General features: G+C 38.0%; 1 protein-coding gene across 1 annotated transcript in view; it reads left to right on the top strand.

Moving 5' to 3' along the window:
- Positions 1-759: 759 nt before the first annotated feature.
- Positions 760-16,587, top strand: part of KANK1 (KN motif and ankyrin repeat domains 1) — a 161,720-nt gene continuing 145,892 nt past the window's right edge. The window contains exon 1 of the mRNA XM_007466760.1: positions 760-953. The gene's annotated coding sequence lies outside the window, so the exon portion shown is untranslated. The remainder of the gene's footprint in view (positions 954-16,587) is intronic.

The following is a 16,587-nucleotide window of genomic DNA, read 5'->3' as shown; positions in this document are numbered from 1 at the left end:
ACAGGACAGTCCACACCAGATGTCCATTGTGCAAAGGTTAAGAAACTTGGATGTAGATGAACCTTTCAAGATCTTTGTGAAGAGGAGGAGGGTGTGGGAGGGTGGTAGCTGAGGGTGGAGCTGAGAACAGTATCCTTATGTACTTTGGCACAGGCTCATTTGTGGCACTTTTCATCTTGCCTCCCCACCTCTGTACCATGTAATTCTTATTCAGCGAGTTGCAGCTTTTCACCTGTTTTTTCTCCTTTAGCCATTTTCACTATCCACCCCTACCCTCCCAATAAAGACTAATGCAAGGTAACCTTGTGTCCTAATTTCTGTTTCTGGGCGTATTGTGAGACATCTGTATTTTAATACCATTGGTCAGGAAATTCTATTTTGGCAACCCAGAGACGGATGTTGCTTTGGCTAATCTAAAGTAGCCCATAATTCAGTGTCAGGTTGATAAGACTTTAATGCACGGTCAGTCAGCCCCTTGACTGTCAGGCTTGGAAAAAAGACAGGAAGTATTTCTTGTCTTTAGAAGCAAGCCTTGCTTCTGGCTTTGGGAAGAAAAGAGTACAAATGGTTCTCACCAGATAGGGTTGCAGCAGCTCTTCCAGCGTTTTGGGAACAAATCAAGTCATTATCTCGACCATGTCAAAACTGTGTTCCCAGACCAGTTGTTGTCTGAAACATTTGGGGCTGATGAGGAGAAGAATTAATTAGCAGCTCCCTCTCTTGGTGTCCTTTTTCAGCCTTCTCAGGTTGCAGCGTGAGAGTCCCTCAGACATGCGGGCTGCTTATTTGATAATCTGTGTTTTGCACGGTACAAAAGGTTGCTGGCGAAATATTGTGAGCCCCTCTAACCTGGAGCTGCCAGTGTCCTGGGTCCAATGAACAGGGAAATCTACTGTAACGTGTTGTCAATGGGGAAGCACTTGAATTCACAGAACAGCCTTGGAGAGTCCTGGGTAAGTTGGACGAGCTAAGTTTTTTTTGCTTTTTCTGTTTTCAGGAATATTTTACCCTGCAACAGTGGGTAAATCTAAAGCCCTTGAAAGAATGAAGACAAGCTTAATATTAAGTTTTGTCAAAGAGTGTGCAAGACAGTGAGAATGTGTGGGTTAAGAACAGGAAGCATCTTAATTTTAAAATGGTGGTAGGAGAGGTGGATTAAAATGAGATATGCATGCTGAATGTAAGATATGCCTCAGTTTTGGGCATGTTGTTTCCGAATTAATTATTGTATATAAAGGCATATTTTAGGCCCCTTCCTATTAAATTGATTTTTAATATAATTTAAAAAGATAGGGCTGATGATAAGAATTCTCTTCCTGCATGGTGAGTGTCAATATACAAATGGTATAACGATGCCTTTTGTGTATCTGCATGTATAGCCCTAACCCAGTCTACAATGTCACAAAATAGTAAAACACACTGTAACTTTAAAATGTCTGTAGTGGACCAGCCCATGCTGTGAAAGGGGAAAGTGGTGGTGGGCAGGAAATGGGAAGATTTAGGCTAAAGAATATTGATGTGAAATCTTATCCCCAATATGGCAAATTCATTGACCATATAGTTAAGAAACAGTTTGAGATTGCATCACATTTAAAATTTTTTCCCTAGTCAGGACTGTAGGAAATATTGATAAACATTTATCCTGTTTTTAAAGTTCTCCATACTATGAAATTCATAATCTGTCTTTATAACAATAGCATGTGGTTATGTATAGTTGAGAAAACTATTTCTCATGTGTCTTTGGTTTTGCCATATTCTTTTATTAAGGTACTAAAAATTCGTTATGATGATTCCTTGAGGAAAGAATATTTTTTCTTTCAGTTTTCTTGAGATATAATTGACACACGGCATTTTATAAGTTTAAGGTGTACAGCATAATGACTTGACTTACATGTATCATGAAATGATGACCACAGTAAGTTTAGTGGACATCTGTCATCTCATATGGATGGGTTAAAGAAAGAGGGAAAAAATGTATTTTTTCCTTGTGAGGAGAACTCTTAGGGCTTACTGTGTTAGCAACTTTCGTATGTAACGGTACAGCACTGTTCATTGTATTCATCGTGATGTACATTACATCCCTCATTCTTATTTCTCTTACAACTGGAAATTTGTACCTTCTGACTGCCTTCGTCTAATTTCCTCTCCCCTCCACCGGACCGGTAGCCACAAATCTGATCTCTTTTTCTATGAATTTGTTTGATTTTGAAGTATAATTGACCTATATCACTATGCTTGTTCCTAATATAGAGCATAGTGATTTTTCTTTTTAAAAATGATCACCATAAGCCTAATTATCTGTTACCATACAAAGATATTATGATATTATGTGCTATACTCCCCACACTGTACATTTTATACCTGTGACTCATTTATTTTGTAACTGAAAATCTGTACCTCTTAATCTCCCTCCCCACTACCTCCCTCTGGCAACCACATGTTTGTTCTCTGTATCTATGACTTTTTCTGTTTAGTTCAGTTTGTTCATTTTTGTTTTTTAGATAAGTGAAATCATATAGTATTTGTCTTTCTCTGACTTATTTCATTTAGCATAATACCCTCTAGGTCCATCCATGTTGTCGCAAATGGCAAGATTTCATTCTTTTTTTTTTATGCCTGAGCAATAGTGCAATATATATATGCACACCACGTCTTCTTTAGCCATTCATCTATTGATGGGCACGTGGGTTGCTTCCATATCTTGGCTATTGTAAATAATGCTGCAGTGAACATAGGGGTGCATATATCTTTTCTATAATGTGTTTGTTTTCTTTGGATAAATACCCACCAGTGGAATTCCTGGATCATACGGTAGTTCTGTTTTTAATTTTTTGAGGAATCTCTATAGTGTTTTCCATAGTGGTTGGGCTGCATCAGTTTACATTTCCACTAACAGTGTGCAAGGGTTCCCTTTTCTCCACATCTTCGCCAACACTTATTATTTGTTGTCTTTTTGATAATAGCCATTCTGACAGGTGTGAGATGATAGCTCATTGTGGTTTTGATTTGCATTTCACAGATGATTAGTGTTGTTGAGCATCTTTCCACATGTCTGTTGGCCATCTGTGTTTTCTTTGGAAAAAAGTCTATTTAGATCCTCTGCCTGTTTTTTAATTGGGTTGTTTGTTGTTGTTGTTTTATGTTGAGTTCTTTGTATATTTTGGACATTAACCCCTTGTCAGATATATTCTTGGCAAATATCTTCTCCCATTCAAATAGCCTTTTCATTTTATTGATAGTTTCCTTTGCCATGCAGAAGCTAAGTTTCATGTAGTCTCACTTGTTTATTTTTGCTTTTGTTTCCCTTGCCTGAGGAGATATATCCAAACAAATATTGCCAAGGCCGATGTCAAAGAGCAGATTGCCTGTGTTTTCTTTTACAGATTTTATGGTTTCAGGTCTTACGTATAAGTCTTTAATGCATTTTGAGTTTATTTTTGTAGATGGTATGAGAAAGTAGTCCAATTTGATTCCTTTGCATGTAGCTGTCCAATTTTCCCAACACCGTTTATGTTTTGTTTTGTTTTGTTTTGTTTTGTTTTTGCAGTACGCGGGCCTCTCACTGTTGTGGCCTCTCCCGTTGTGGAGCACAGGCTCCGGACGTGCAGGCTCAGCGGCCATGGCTTACGAGCCCAGCCGCTCCGCGGCATGTGGGATCTTCCTGGACTGGGGTACAAACCCGTGTTCCCTGCATCGGTAGGCAGACTCTCAACCACTGCGCTACCAGGGAGGCCCACCAACACCATTTATTGAAGAGGCTGTCTTTTCCCCATCGTATATTCCTGGCTCCTTTGTTGTAGATTAATTGCCTGTATAATTGTGTGCTCATTTCTGGGCTCTTTATTCTGTTTCATTGATCTAGGTGTCTGTTTTTGTGCCAGTACCATGCTGCTTTGATGACTGTAGCTTTGTAGTATAGTTTTAAATCAGGGAGTGTGATCTCTCCAGCTTTGTGCTTAAGATTGTTTTGGCTATTTGGGGTCTTTTGTGTTTCCTTACAAAATATAGAATTATTTGTTCTAGTACTGTGAAAAGTGCCATTGGTATTTTGATAGAGGAAAGAATATTTTTATGGATAAATAAGGGAAAGTAATAAAGATAATCCTTATACCTTGATAATGTTGACAGTCTTTCTACCATATTGCAAGCCTCAGTGAAAATAATTAATAAAGGTTTTTAAAAATTTTTTTTACTTCAGGCAACCAGCAGAAGATTCTCTGGGGAAGAATCCTAGCCCCTTCTTAGTGTTATTTAATTATTAACCCAGGAGGGCTTTCTAAAGCTTTGTCAATGATACATGGTGGATCCCTGCTTTTGTGATTACTGCAGGTGAACTTGGTACTTCCTAGGCTGTTATGCCCTCAGCAGCATGTATAGATGTCCCTGTTTGCTTTCTAGGACTACTTTCACAATAAATAGCGAAGATATTTGCCAGGGATGTTTGAAAAGAAAATGCAAACACACCTATATGTATTTGAACAAACAGATATTCATGACTTATGTGAAAAAATCCAATAGGTGTAGTATGAGGAAATTTTTATAAACAAACATCCTCCACCAACTGACTCACATGTATTTATATATTATATATACATTTGCATAAAAATAAACAGAATGGATATACTGAAATGTTAACAGTGGTAATTTGGAATTATAATTTAAAATTTCTTTCTGATTAGGATTTTTTAAAGTTTTATGATGAACATTTTATATTTATGCAATAAAAATAAAATGGGGGGAGGTAAGCGTAAATATATAAATGGCAGGAATTTTATAGTCTGGTTAAAAAACTATACATTGCATGAAATTATAGATGAGATTGTACAAATTGTGTAAAATTAATTTTTTAATTTTAATTCCATTAATAATTCCAAAGAAGTTTCTTTTCTTTTTTCTTAAAAAATTTTTTTTGTATTGCTTCCGCAGGAAAGCAGAGGGAAAGGAGGCATATTTGAATTTTTGGTGTTTCATCTTTTCTTCTGATTTTATTTCTTCTCTATTACCTCGATAGTTCTTCTTCCAGGCCCGTTCCACAGCCTTCTGGAGGGAGTGGAGAATGCCCCAATGAAACCGTTCTGCAAGATCTTCCCCCAGCTTCCTATAGTGGCTATGACTCTGGGCCACTTGTCTCCCCGACGCCCCACTCAGCCCTGTGGGAAAAGCATGCTTTACTTAGTACGTGGTGATCATGCCTCATTCTGTGGCCAACTTAGTTCAGTTCAAAGTACTTCAGTTTATTAGTGAAGAGAATTACCAAGAAGTTGTTTATGGCAGAATTGAACTAGACTGATAGAGGAAAGCCCTACAGTGTTTCAAGGCAGGCTCTGTTTCACGTTTAGCAGTTTCTCATTCCTTTAGAATAAAAGACTGTTTTTTCCTTCCTTTTCCTATTACCACGCAAACAGCTGTCTCAGAACACAGCTTGATATGGGGAGCGACCTGGCTTCCACAAGCCCCAGGCTGCATGCGGCAGTTTGACTTTTCTCTCTGCCCCAGCCACCTGGCTTGTTTGTTTCTTTCTTCTCGTTGTCATCTGAGACACAAGCGGCAGTGACTCCATGACATAGGAACTCGGAAGCTGGCAAATAAATCCCAGAGCAGGTGGCTGCCTGTTGTCTGTCTGGAGGAAGTGAACAGCGTTCTTCTTGGGACTGCATTCATCTTCTGCTAGCTTCTAGAGGGCAGAACGATACTTAATTGGGGTTGGGAGATTGCACACACAAAGTCCTGGGGTCAAGAGGTTCCCTAGGGAAAACCACCTTGGTGGGTTTTGGTCTTTTCCCTCCACAGTAACTGAGCCCTTTCGGAGCAAGGACTTGCTTTCTGATGTGGGCATGTCTGGAACATCATTGGTCTCAATACCACTGGATTAGATGAGGATTCCAACAGTTTCCTATGTGGGGGGGGGAAACACATTGACGGTGGGATAAATAAGTAGACTTAATCTGTGGTAGGATCCCCCCTGAGGTTGTAATATGTAGTATCTTTTAGATAGTGGTAATTCTAAAAAGAAGCTCTGACCTTTAACTAGGTTTTATGATAGCCATTAGGGTGTTTATTACCAAAAATCCCTCATTATTTAAAAACATGGTGCAAGCCACCCTTTCCTCCCCATATCTGTGCACAAGCCTGAATGTGGATCTTTAACAATATATACCTTCAGGCTAAGCAGCAAGAAACAGATAAGCGATCTTCCACCCTGCCCTGACAGAAAGTAACCTGGACTCCTTTTAGGATTAAGTCCTCTCAGAGGTGGAAGGCAATGGCTAGCAGCCTGAGGGGACATACAAGCTCTCAACTCTAAGTCTTTGGGTTTATGGCAGGGAGGGGGTTAATTACTAAAAAAAAAAAAAAAAGGCCTTGTAGTCTTTTCTCCCTAACCCTTCCATTTTATCTACTTTCTTTTTCCATCCTTTTCCTGAGCTGTCCTTTGATTTTCTTTAGCCCTTCTTCCCTTTTCCCACACTCCAGAATAATATGCTGTATGTTGAGCAGTTTCTCCAAAATAATGTAGCTCCAGAAGTCTTTACTTTAAATCTAGCCCTCTTTCTGCCATAAAACTGTGTTTCACATCTTGTGAAAGTTGAGTGGGAGAGATTAAAGGAAAGCTGGAAAAGCGATGAGGGGCCAGAGAGGAGAGCAAAGTAGGAAACTGAAGGAAATAAAGGGACCTGACATGAATGGGGTGGCAGGTTCCAGATTGATACCACATGTACGGCTGGGTGTAACCAACACGGTGGTGAGGAGACCAGGAGGCTTCTCTTCACCCCCCAGGGCTTTTCCCGGGTAAAATAAAGGCAGAAAGATTAGGGGAGACCACACTGACTAGATGGGAGATATAGTCCTTACCCATGATGGCATTTAATACCAGATCCAGTATTCTAGATTATTTGGTATTATCAGCATGATTCCCAGAATTCTTTCTTGAATCTGAAGTTAGCTGTCTCTTTAAATGCAGAAGATCCAAAGTTGTTTCTCACCTTTTACTTGATGCTGCTTTTGGAAACCAGAACGATATTGAAAGAATTTACTTTCTCATCTGACGATATTGCATGTCTGAAAATCCAACTGATCCAAAAGTGTGTTTACCTTTTAACTCTACAGAATTAGATGGTCACTCTGATTTGTTGAAACCATGCCCAGAGAACGGTTTATAATGATCACTCTCACTTGTGCTCGGTGCTAGAAATACAAGCAGTGAGCAGACATAATCCCTGCTTGCACAGATAGACTGACATTAAATAGAAAATTACAAAAGAACAATGAAGTTATAACTGTGAGAAGAGTTACCAAAAAATAAGTAGAGGGAGCGTATAAGGGGAGAATTTAATCTAGCCTATGCTGATAAGGCATTCCTAATGGAATCGGCTGGGCAGAGGTTGGGAGTGGATACTTTGAGGTACGAATAACATATGCAAAGGCCCTGAGGTAGAAGGGGTTTTAGCCTGCTTCGGGAACAGATTAGGATCCTTTGACTGCTGTAGGAGAATGGACAGGAAGAGGACAAAAGTAGAGACAGGAAGATCAATTAGGAAGCTCAGGGACTTGCCCAAGGTCAATTAGCTGGTGAATAGCTGAGCCAGGACTCAAACCCAGGTTTGTATGAAGGTAAAGGCATCATCATTGTTTGTTAAGTAATAATTGGTAATGATGTTCATGTCATCCCAGAACATATTTAAAAGATTCTCAGGTAACATTTCTTTTGACATGGATTATTGATCTTTTAATTATAATATAAAATGTGTTTTAATATTAAGTTATCAGCTGCAAAAAGGAAGGGGAGTACTCATCTGAATGAACCAGCAGAAACTTGGAATTTTGCCTGCCTTTTACTTTAGCCTTGCCAAAAATGTAATTTCTTTAATTCATTCTTAACTAATCTGCTCAAGCCTGTACTATGCTTTGGCTTTTTTCCCTATAACAGCTTAGGGATCTCAAAAGAAAATGTTTTGAAAGGTCTTGTCTTGATCAGGGTATTTGCGTTTAGATATTGTGTACACTCTTTTTATTGCAGAATGAGCTGTTTTTCTACCATGGGATCCCTTGTTAGGAATGAAATGCTGTTGTAATTTTATCATCTTTATTTTAAAAAATCACTTATCAGGTGTTTATCTATAGAGAGTGATTTAGATGTTTACATCCTCTTCTTTCTAGAGACTTAAGCATGTTCAGAAGTATTTAAAGTTGAATAGTTCTGTTAGCTAATAATGATAAAATTACTATCATGCGTTGAGAGCTGCTTTGTGCCAGGCAATATACTTTAAACATCTTTGATTCTCACTGCTTCCCTGTGATGAAGGTTGTACTATAATTTTCATTTTACATTTGGGGAAACTGAGGCTTAAAGCAACTAAGTGAGTTTTTCCAAGAGCACCCAGGTGGGAAGTGACAGCCTAGACGAACTCAGGCCCTTTCAGGTCCTTGCTCTTCAGCCGCATGCAATTCTGGATTCAGTGTCAAGTTTGTTTTAGGCTGCACTTGGGAGTCGGAACCAGAGTAATATAGGGAATCGAGTAAATTTGAGCAATGTAATGAAATGTTTTCTTATAAACTATTGTGAAGATTTTGTTCCAGAGACCACATAAAAAAATAGAAGCAAATTGCTAAATTTCACATTCATCACTCTTACCCTGAACTTTTGGTAAATTCAAAGCTTCCCTCCATTTGAATTTATTTTATAGGAATATTGGAAGATCAGTAAATTACTCTTAATGGGTATAATGGCAATTAAACCCAAGTGTAATGGTGGTCTCTGTGTATGATCACTTTAAAGATATCATTTATAGCAATGGTTCTCAAACTTTAATGCTCATCTCCTAAGGACTGTATTAGAACTCGGATTGCTGGGCCCCATCCCTAGACCGTCTGATTCAAGAGGTCTGGGACTGGTCTGAGACAAGTTCCCAGGTGATGCTGCTGCTGCTGATCTGGGGACCACACTTTGAGAATCACTGGTATGGGGACAGTAATAATGCTAAAGAAGTTAGATGGGCCAGTAGCTTGTCCCTGAGAAGGCCATTTCCTAGTCTCAGACTATATCCACAAGCCAAAGCACAGTGGTATCCTGATGTCCACCAGGGTCAGGAGTGGTACAGTGGCTGCATGGAGTCATTCCCACTCTTGGGAAAACGGTAGGTCATCTGCCTCTCCTCCTGCCAATACCATGTCATGACAACACATAACTTAGATGTGCCAGATGCACACATTGTGAACTCTGCAATGATTGAACTCTGCCATTGTGCTAGGTGTATGACATAATTGCCCACACTGCTAAATTAAATGAGTCAAATGAACAAACACAAATCAGGATTCCAAAACCAATTAGATGAAATATTCTAATTTGTATATTATGGGGATTGTCCTTACTCTGGGATGTTTTGGGGCCAGAAGCTTTGCTGGATTTCTCCTTTCCTTGCAGTGACTGAGAATTAGCTGCAATAACCCAAAGAGTTTAAGATTCCTATTTGGCTGGAAATTAAATCACATAGGCTGTTTGGAAAGCCTTCAGAAATTCTTTCAGATTTGATGCGTCCAGACTTGTACTGGAATATAAAATATTTGATTTAACAAGATCTGTGGGTTCCCAGTGCATAACAGTTTTCGAAAATGTGTTTCTCAGAATACAATTAGGAAAAAATTCCTTTGAAATGCTAAAATTACCTTTTAGTGGTGATAAAAGATGCTGACAAACCCTTCTAAAAAAAAACAAAACTTTTAACCTTCATGTTGCTATAATATCACTAATTTGTGTGTAGACAAATATCACTGGTCATATTTAAAGTAATCATTAAACTTTTTCAGAGCTATACTTAAGAAAACTACTTTTTAATCTTTCTACTCTAAGGAAAATATTACTTCAAGGTTGATGGCGGGAAGGAGGTGGCTAGGTTGCAATTCTTATTTCTTCTTGCTCTGGAGTCTCTTTTGGCTTAGTTTGGAGGAGGAAACCAAAAAGTTGTAACTGAATACAGAAGCATTTTTTTAAGTTTTATTTTAAGGAGGAGGGGAAATTTTGGAGCCACTTCTCATAATGAACCTCAAAAAAATCTTGAGACCTATTAGAACTTATTATTTAGTTTATCTTGTTTAATTTTCTTATTTTTAAATTAAGAATGTATATTGCCCATGTAAAAATTCTCTTGTTTGTTCATGTATGTATGTATGTATCTGCTGCAGAGAGAGAAGTTCAGTGTGCATTTAGTAATTCCCAGCAAAGCATATGGGAACCTTAATGTCTTTAATTGTGCTCTCCTCTGATTGAGTGTGGGTTGAGTCTTAGTCTCTAGGGTCAGCCAGGCCAGTTTTAGAGTCCCAGTGCTGCCAGTTACTAAATGTGACCCTAACAATATCATTCAACCATGGAGTCTGTTTCCACAACTGTGAAGTAGGTATAATCATATTATCAACTTCATGTAGTTGTAGGGTGCTTAGTAAGTAATCTGTGATGTTAGCTATCACTCTCATAAATTGCACTACCATATTCATTTTCTTTTTGCAAGAAAAATAAAGTAAGGATTCTGAATATGTTGCGTGATCTGGATAAGAATGCAAGAGGTAGAAATAGTCAGTTGCACCAGTGTTATTTACCTTACATGGTATTTTGTGCTTATTTCACTTTGGTCTCTTTGATAAGATAAAATATAAATGTATACCCAAGATCACTTTAAAGTAATAGTATAATTATTAAGGTGCCATGATGTATAAAAAGGTACTTAGAAAACTAAGGTTTGGAGAATGAAATAAATTGTACACAGTGACTATAAGTTTTTTCTTTTTAATAGCTGTTTTTCATTACTCCATTGATCCAAAGAGGGATTTTAAAATTTAATGTCCTTGTTCCATTAAGATAATTCAATCATTTATCCAATCACTTGACTTATTTAACTTAAGTTTTTAGCCCCTCTGTTGCTTTATCTTTGGCTGGTTCCCTGTTTCATGACTTTCTAGCACAGTTTTAGTTTCACTTGTTTATTTTTCTACTTTTGTGACCTAGGCTTTAAATTTAGCTCTTTTCCTTGAAAGTGCTCTCCCTCTCTTTTTTCATGTCTTTTCACAAAGATGAATCCCCTTTGTATTTCATATTTTACCCATTTTGTTTTAATATAAAAATATTTTAAAGTCTTATAAAATGGTTTGAATAGCCCTTCCAAAATGACATGGTGCTCTGGTTTGAGAAAGTGATCTTTGATAAAGAAAGGTGTTATCAAATGTATGTCTGTTCCAACGTTAGGAGAGAAGCTAAGCAATGGAATGTCAGAAATCGAGATAGAAAAAGGCTCCCAAAAGCTGAAGACAACATGAACAAATATACAGCTAAGCTCTACTGAATGCAACTTTGTGATACCTGGGAAAGGAGGGAAAAAAGTTGTGTGCCTGTGGGTTGGAGAGACCTGGGTCAATAGCAGCTCTTGTTAAAGAGATTTAAGATTTTAGCCATCCATTTGACATTGTTGGCCATCTCCAATAGCATTAATGTCACAGCTGTCAGAACAAAGGAGATAATCATCCCGTTGTTTTCCGCCTTGGTTGGGCTGCCTCTGAGGGCTTGCGTTCAGTTCTGAGCTCCACATTTTCAGAAGGCAAACCAGGGAGGTAAATGGACGAGAAACATCTTAGAGATTCTCATCACTGTGTGGCTTGTCAGGTTATTTCCTTAGGACAAATTCAGGGTTAAAATTTTTTTTTTTTTTTTTTTTTTTTTTTTTTTTTAAAGACTTTGGATACTTGTTGCCAGATAGTCTTACCAAGTAGAACTGGACATATTAAAGAAGTTGGATTACCCACCCCCAAGTCAGAGATCTTGTAGAAGGGATTTTGGCAGTGGATTGTATGTTGGACCATGATCTTAGATCCCTTCAAAAATACCATGAGAGTTTTTACATAGGACCAGATGATTATTTTATCTAGAGAGGTGATGTTTCAGTCTTATTGTGTCAGTCATACTGTTGTAGCAAACTAATTGTTAAGAATCTGTAAGGAAAATATTGCAGAAGATTTCTGCAATCCAAAAGGACTGTAGAGAAAAGAAAAAAATAAAGGGGGTTCTTTGGGCAGAAGGAAAATGATCACAGATGGAAGCAGAAAGTTGCAGGAAGATGCAATAGAAAGGGTAAATATGTGAATAAGGTTAAAAGAATACTGATTTGATAATTCAAAAATAAAAACAAATACACCACACACACACACACACACACACACAGAGGCATATCTCAGACATATTGCAGGTTAAGTTCCAGACCACCACAATAAAGCAACTATTAGCAGTAAAACAAGTCACACACACAGACACAGGACTGTAGAAATTAATCAGTGAAGGGATATGTAATTCAGGCTGCAACTCAGTCCTGAGTCTCCATGGCTGGTAACTGCTGGCAAATTAACCATTTTAAATAAGTTAGATAAGTCGGGCTTTTCCAAACTAAGTGAATTGCATTTTCTACACACTACCAGAGCTGGTTACTTCTGCTTCTGGAGAGGATGGGAACAGGTAAAAAGTTGCTCTAGATCATGTTCCTAATAGAGAGCTTAAAATGATTTAGCACATATTTTATCCTCATCACCCAAAGCCTAACTGCAGTGAGATGAGGTAGTGTTTTGATACCATCAGGGCATGGATTCCAGCTGCACTGCTGGGGTAAGCAACTTGAACTCCTAAGCCTTAGTTTCTTAACCTGTAAAATGTGATGAATAACTATTGATTATCAATTCTTCTCAAAGAGTTATCATGAAGATTACATGAGACGATATATAGGATGGTACTTTATAATATAAAATTCTATACAAATATTAGCTGTCACTATCAGCTAATGGAACTTTCAGCCTAAATCTCTCTGATGGATGAAGGAGTGAATAACCTTCATCAAAGAAGAAATGGGGGCTGATTCTGTTTCCTTTTGTCTTCTTAATGTTTGACTCATAGTTGCAGCTCACTAAATATTTGTTGAATGAATGCAAGACAATATTTGTGAAATATAGGCTGAACTGGCATAGAGGAACATTTTTTTTCCTTGAAAAGGTGTACTTCTCATCTTTGCGGAATAAGAACTGTTATTCATATCTTACAAATGGGGAAAGTGAGATTCACTGATTCTCAAATCATTCTGACAGCCAGATGCTACAATTTGAGGTAATTTCTAATCACATGTAAAAGGGATTACAGCAAGTACTTTTTTGATTGTTTAAGAGAAAAAATGAAACAAGTCTGTATAGTATAGTTCTGTTGTATGAAACCATTTAAAGCAAATTGATGAAATATTTTGTCAGACTTTATTTTTATTTATTGACCATTAATAGAAACTAATTTTATTTTATATATAGCCCTCACTGAAGTCTCTGTTGCCAGGTAACTACTTCTGTTATCCATGCCCCTAATATAGCAACTTTGTCTATGTTTCTATTCTTTGTGCATTGTGTTCGGTCTTAAACTGTGGATATTCCATTAACTGAGAGTTCTGAATAGCCATTGTGTAACTGGAGTGATATTCTGTCTGTGTCAGTTCCATGCATTGTTTGAGAATGTGCTGTTTTATTTCTGATGGGACATCTCTCATTACCACTAATAATATGTTATTGAAAAGACAAGCATATGAATAAACCTCATAAGTGCTTTGTGCATTATTGAAACATATAATCTTTCATTTTAGGATTGCTTGATTATACATATATTTCTGTATTTTCAAATGGAAAGTAGAACCACCAGTGTCTAATTCTTGGGCTTTAGGTGAGAAGTATCGGTGAAATTGAATCCAGAATTATCTGTTTATGAGTGCTTTGTTTGGGAGAGGTTCCCCCCACTCCCACTGCTTTTTTTCCTGTCAGAATCTCAGAAATGGTCCAGAAATGTTGAGGGACTCTGACATAACAAATTCATTTCAGCCCTGGTAGCTTGTTTGATCTCTGGAAAGTGATATAAAACACCTAGACTGGTATGGGGTACTCATAGGTGCTAAACAGGTATATGTTGGAGACCTGATCAAAATAACAGGTTGTCTTCTTATTTATAATACATCATGGTTGGTGAGCCCCTAGAGGACACAGTGTATGCTTTACTCATTCCTTGGCATCCTGACTTCTCACCTCTGTCTCCCCATGTAATAAAATATGCACGTTCTGTGTCAGAGTAGAAGTCTTTTTTGATTAGACTTCCCCATTCATACAAAATTGTTTGAGCACATGTCCTCCAAATAGACACTTATTTATAAATTATATACTTATGCATGCCTGTATTGAGGATACATCGTTTTTGCTCAGATTGTTTTATGCTGATGATATAAAACACATAATAGCAATGTTAAGAAAGATGAAAAGCAGTGTTTTAAAATGCATTGATAACCTTGATGGCTTCATATTAAGTAATATCTAAAAAGCTACACCATATACTTATTTCTTCTCATTCCTACTTTTGGCCCCCTCACGATCTGGGCTTGTACCCAGCTCTGGCTTTTCATGGCTCCCCTCCCACTTCCTAATATCCTTTCAGCAGATGTCCTCACTGGTAACTGCTTATTCTCTATGCTTAATTCGAATTCCTGAGAGTCAGACTCTCATTTAGCTAGTTCACCTCATCATGTCAGGTCAACTCATGTGAATCTCTTTGATAGCCTTATTTTTGGCTTCTCCTGGAAAGTCCCTCTGTTCCCCACAGGTGGCTTGAGCAAGTGGGAAACAGAGTCACTGGGCACAAGTGTGGCTGCTCAGACAGCTTCAATGAAAAGGGGCCTGGTGAGGCTGGAATGGTGACTGGCCTCACCTTTACACAAATATGCCTGTAGGTCTAAAAGAGACACCAAAATCTGACTTCCTCTGTTTTTCCTTTGCAAGTCCATGCCCATGTCCTTTTGAAGAACACTAGGCATATTAGGCAAAGTTTTTGTAACTTAAGTAAACCAGAGAGCGGGAGACCATTTAATCCTGTAAAGTTCTTCCCCACCCACCCACCTATCCATCCACCTTTCCTGTCTAGTTACTACTGGGGAGAAAATGATAGCAGCTCCATCTTTAAGAATTAACCTGTAGTTCTTGGGTTGGGAAATAATGGTTTCATGATTGCTTCCATTCAGCCTCATGCAGACAGGAGTTTAAAGATTTCTTCTACAGAACACAACTCATTTCTTCTAAGTCCCTTCTGAGTAGGTTGGAGTCAACAAGGAAAATTTTTGCAGTATTTCCTAGTTTGGAAGTGCCATATAAATGAAGCCATGATTGGGAATGTGAAACCTATTTATACATGCATGGGAATGTTTTCTTTTGAAAAGCAGCATGCTGGGTCCCTTCCTTGCAGAACTTTAGGTCAGTGTTGCCCCATCTTAAAGCCTGTTTGCCACCTGGAGCAATGCATGAGCTTGTCAGAGTCAGACCTTCTCATTTGAGTATGTTTCTGCATATGTTTTATAACTTTAAGTGGCCAAGTGTTATTGAATTTAGGGTTAATTTTTTAAACTGCATCAGAACTGTACAGCATAAACAAAGTTTATAGTCTCCAGAAAAGAGAGAGGAAGAGAGAGTCCTAACATTTATTGAATGCCTAAGTTCAGCACTTTGTGTTCTCTGTTTCATTTAATCTTCATGCTCCAATCAGGTAACTATGATTGTTCCCACTTTGCAGGGGGAAGCAAAGATCAGAAGTTAAGCAATTTGACAAAAGTCACAAACTAGTCTGCTGTGAGGTAGAAGGTGAACCCTGTATGAGGATAGCTTGCATTTCTCTTAACGAACTCTATACTCTTACGGTGATAAGCATTTTAACATGCATTATCTTATTCACTTTCACCACATTTAAGCCTAAGAGGTTTTAAAAAAGAGTCTCTCAAGACTATTTTTAGATAAGGACAAACACTATTAAAATGTTGATATATTTTCCTTCTAGTCATTTGTACATATTTTTGTATAATCTCTCCAACTTCATTCCCATTTTCATGTAACATTATAAATGACGCATTTCCTCATAATATTTTCGTAAATATGTTATATTTAATAATAGTTTAAGTTTCTGATGCTTTGCTGTTATAATAGTGGGGCAGTGAATGTATTTGTGCCTAAATCTGTGGGTGGTTTTATTTTTAAAGAGTTTCTTAGTGTGTATTATTAGAAGCAAAATTATAGGGTCAGAAGTTAGAAACATTTCTTTTTAAAACTTTTACTGCTTTCAAGGCCCTTGTTACATTTTGCCCAACTGATTTTTAAAAAAATGAGACCACTGTCCCAGTGTGTGGGTGCCTGTCTCCCTGTAGACCTATAGCCCCTGGGGGAGGGACACATGGTTCTAGTGCTCCTCTCTCCAGCTGTGGTGCTCCATCCTGGATCCACTACACTCTGGGGTGTTGGGAGGCTGGCAGGGCAGAGAGCTCTTCTCAGTCTGCCTGACACCAAGCATTTGCAACTGTTTGATGCACTCTCTGCCAGTCTTCCTGCTGTGCCTCCATTCTGTCCACTGCATTTTGCAAAGCATTGTCTTACTTATATCCACTCAGAATGGCACAGTACTTACCTTGTTTCTAATTGTATTCACTTTTATGTAGACTTACATACCTCTTTGCTCTTTGTTTGTTTTTTTTTTTTTTTTTTTTTTTTTTTTTGGGCTTCTCCTTT

The sequence above is a fragment of the Lipotes vexillifer genome, unplaced genomic scaffold (genome assembly GCF_000442215.2).
Source record: "Lipotes vexillifer unplaced genomic scaffold, Lipotes_vexillifer_v1.1 scaffold948, whole genome shotgun sequence".
In the NCBI taxonomy this organism is placed as follows: domain Eukaryota; kingdom Metazoa; phylum Chordata; class Mammalia; order Artiodactyla; family Lipotidae; genus Lipotes; species Lipotes vexillifer.
Note: the sequence above shows the minus strand (reverse complement) of the source record. Positions and strands in the feature narration are given on the sequence as shown.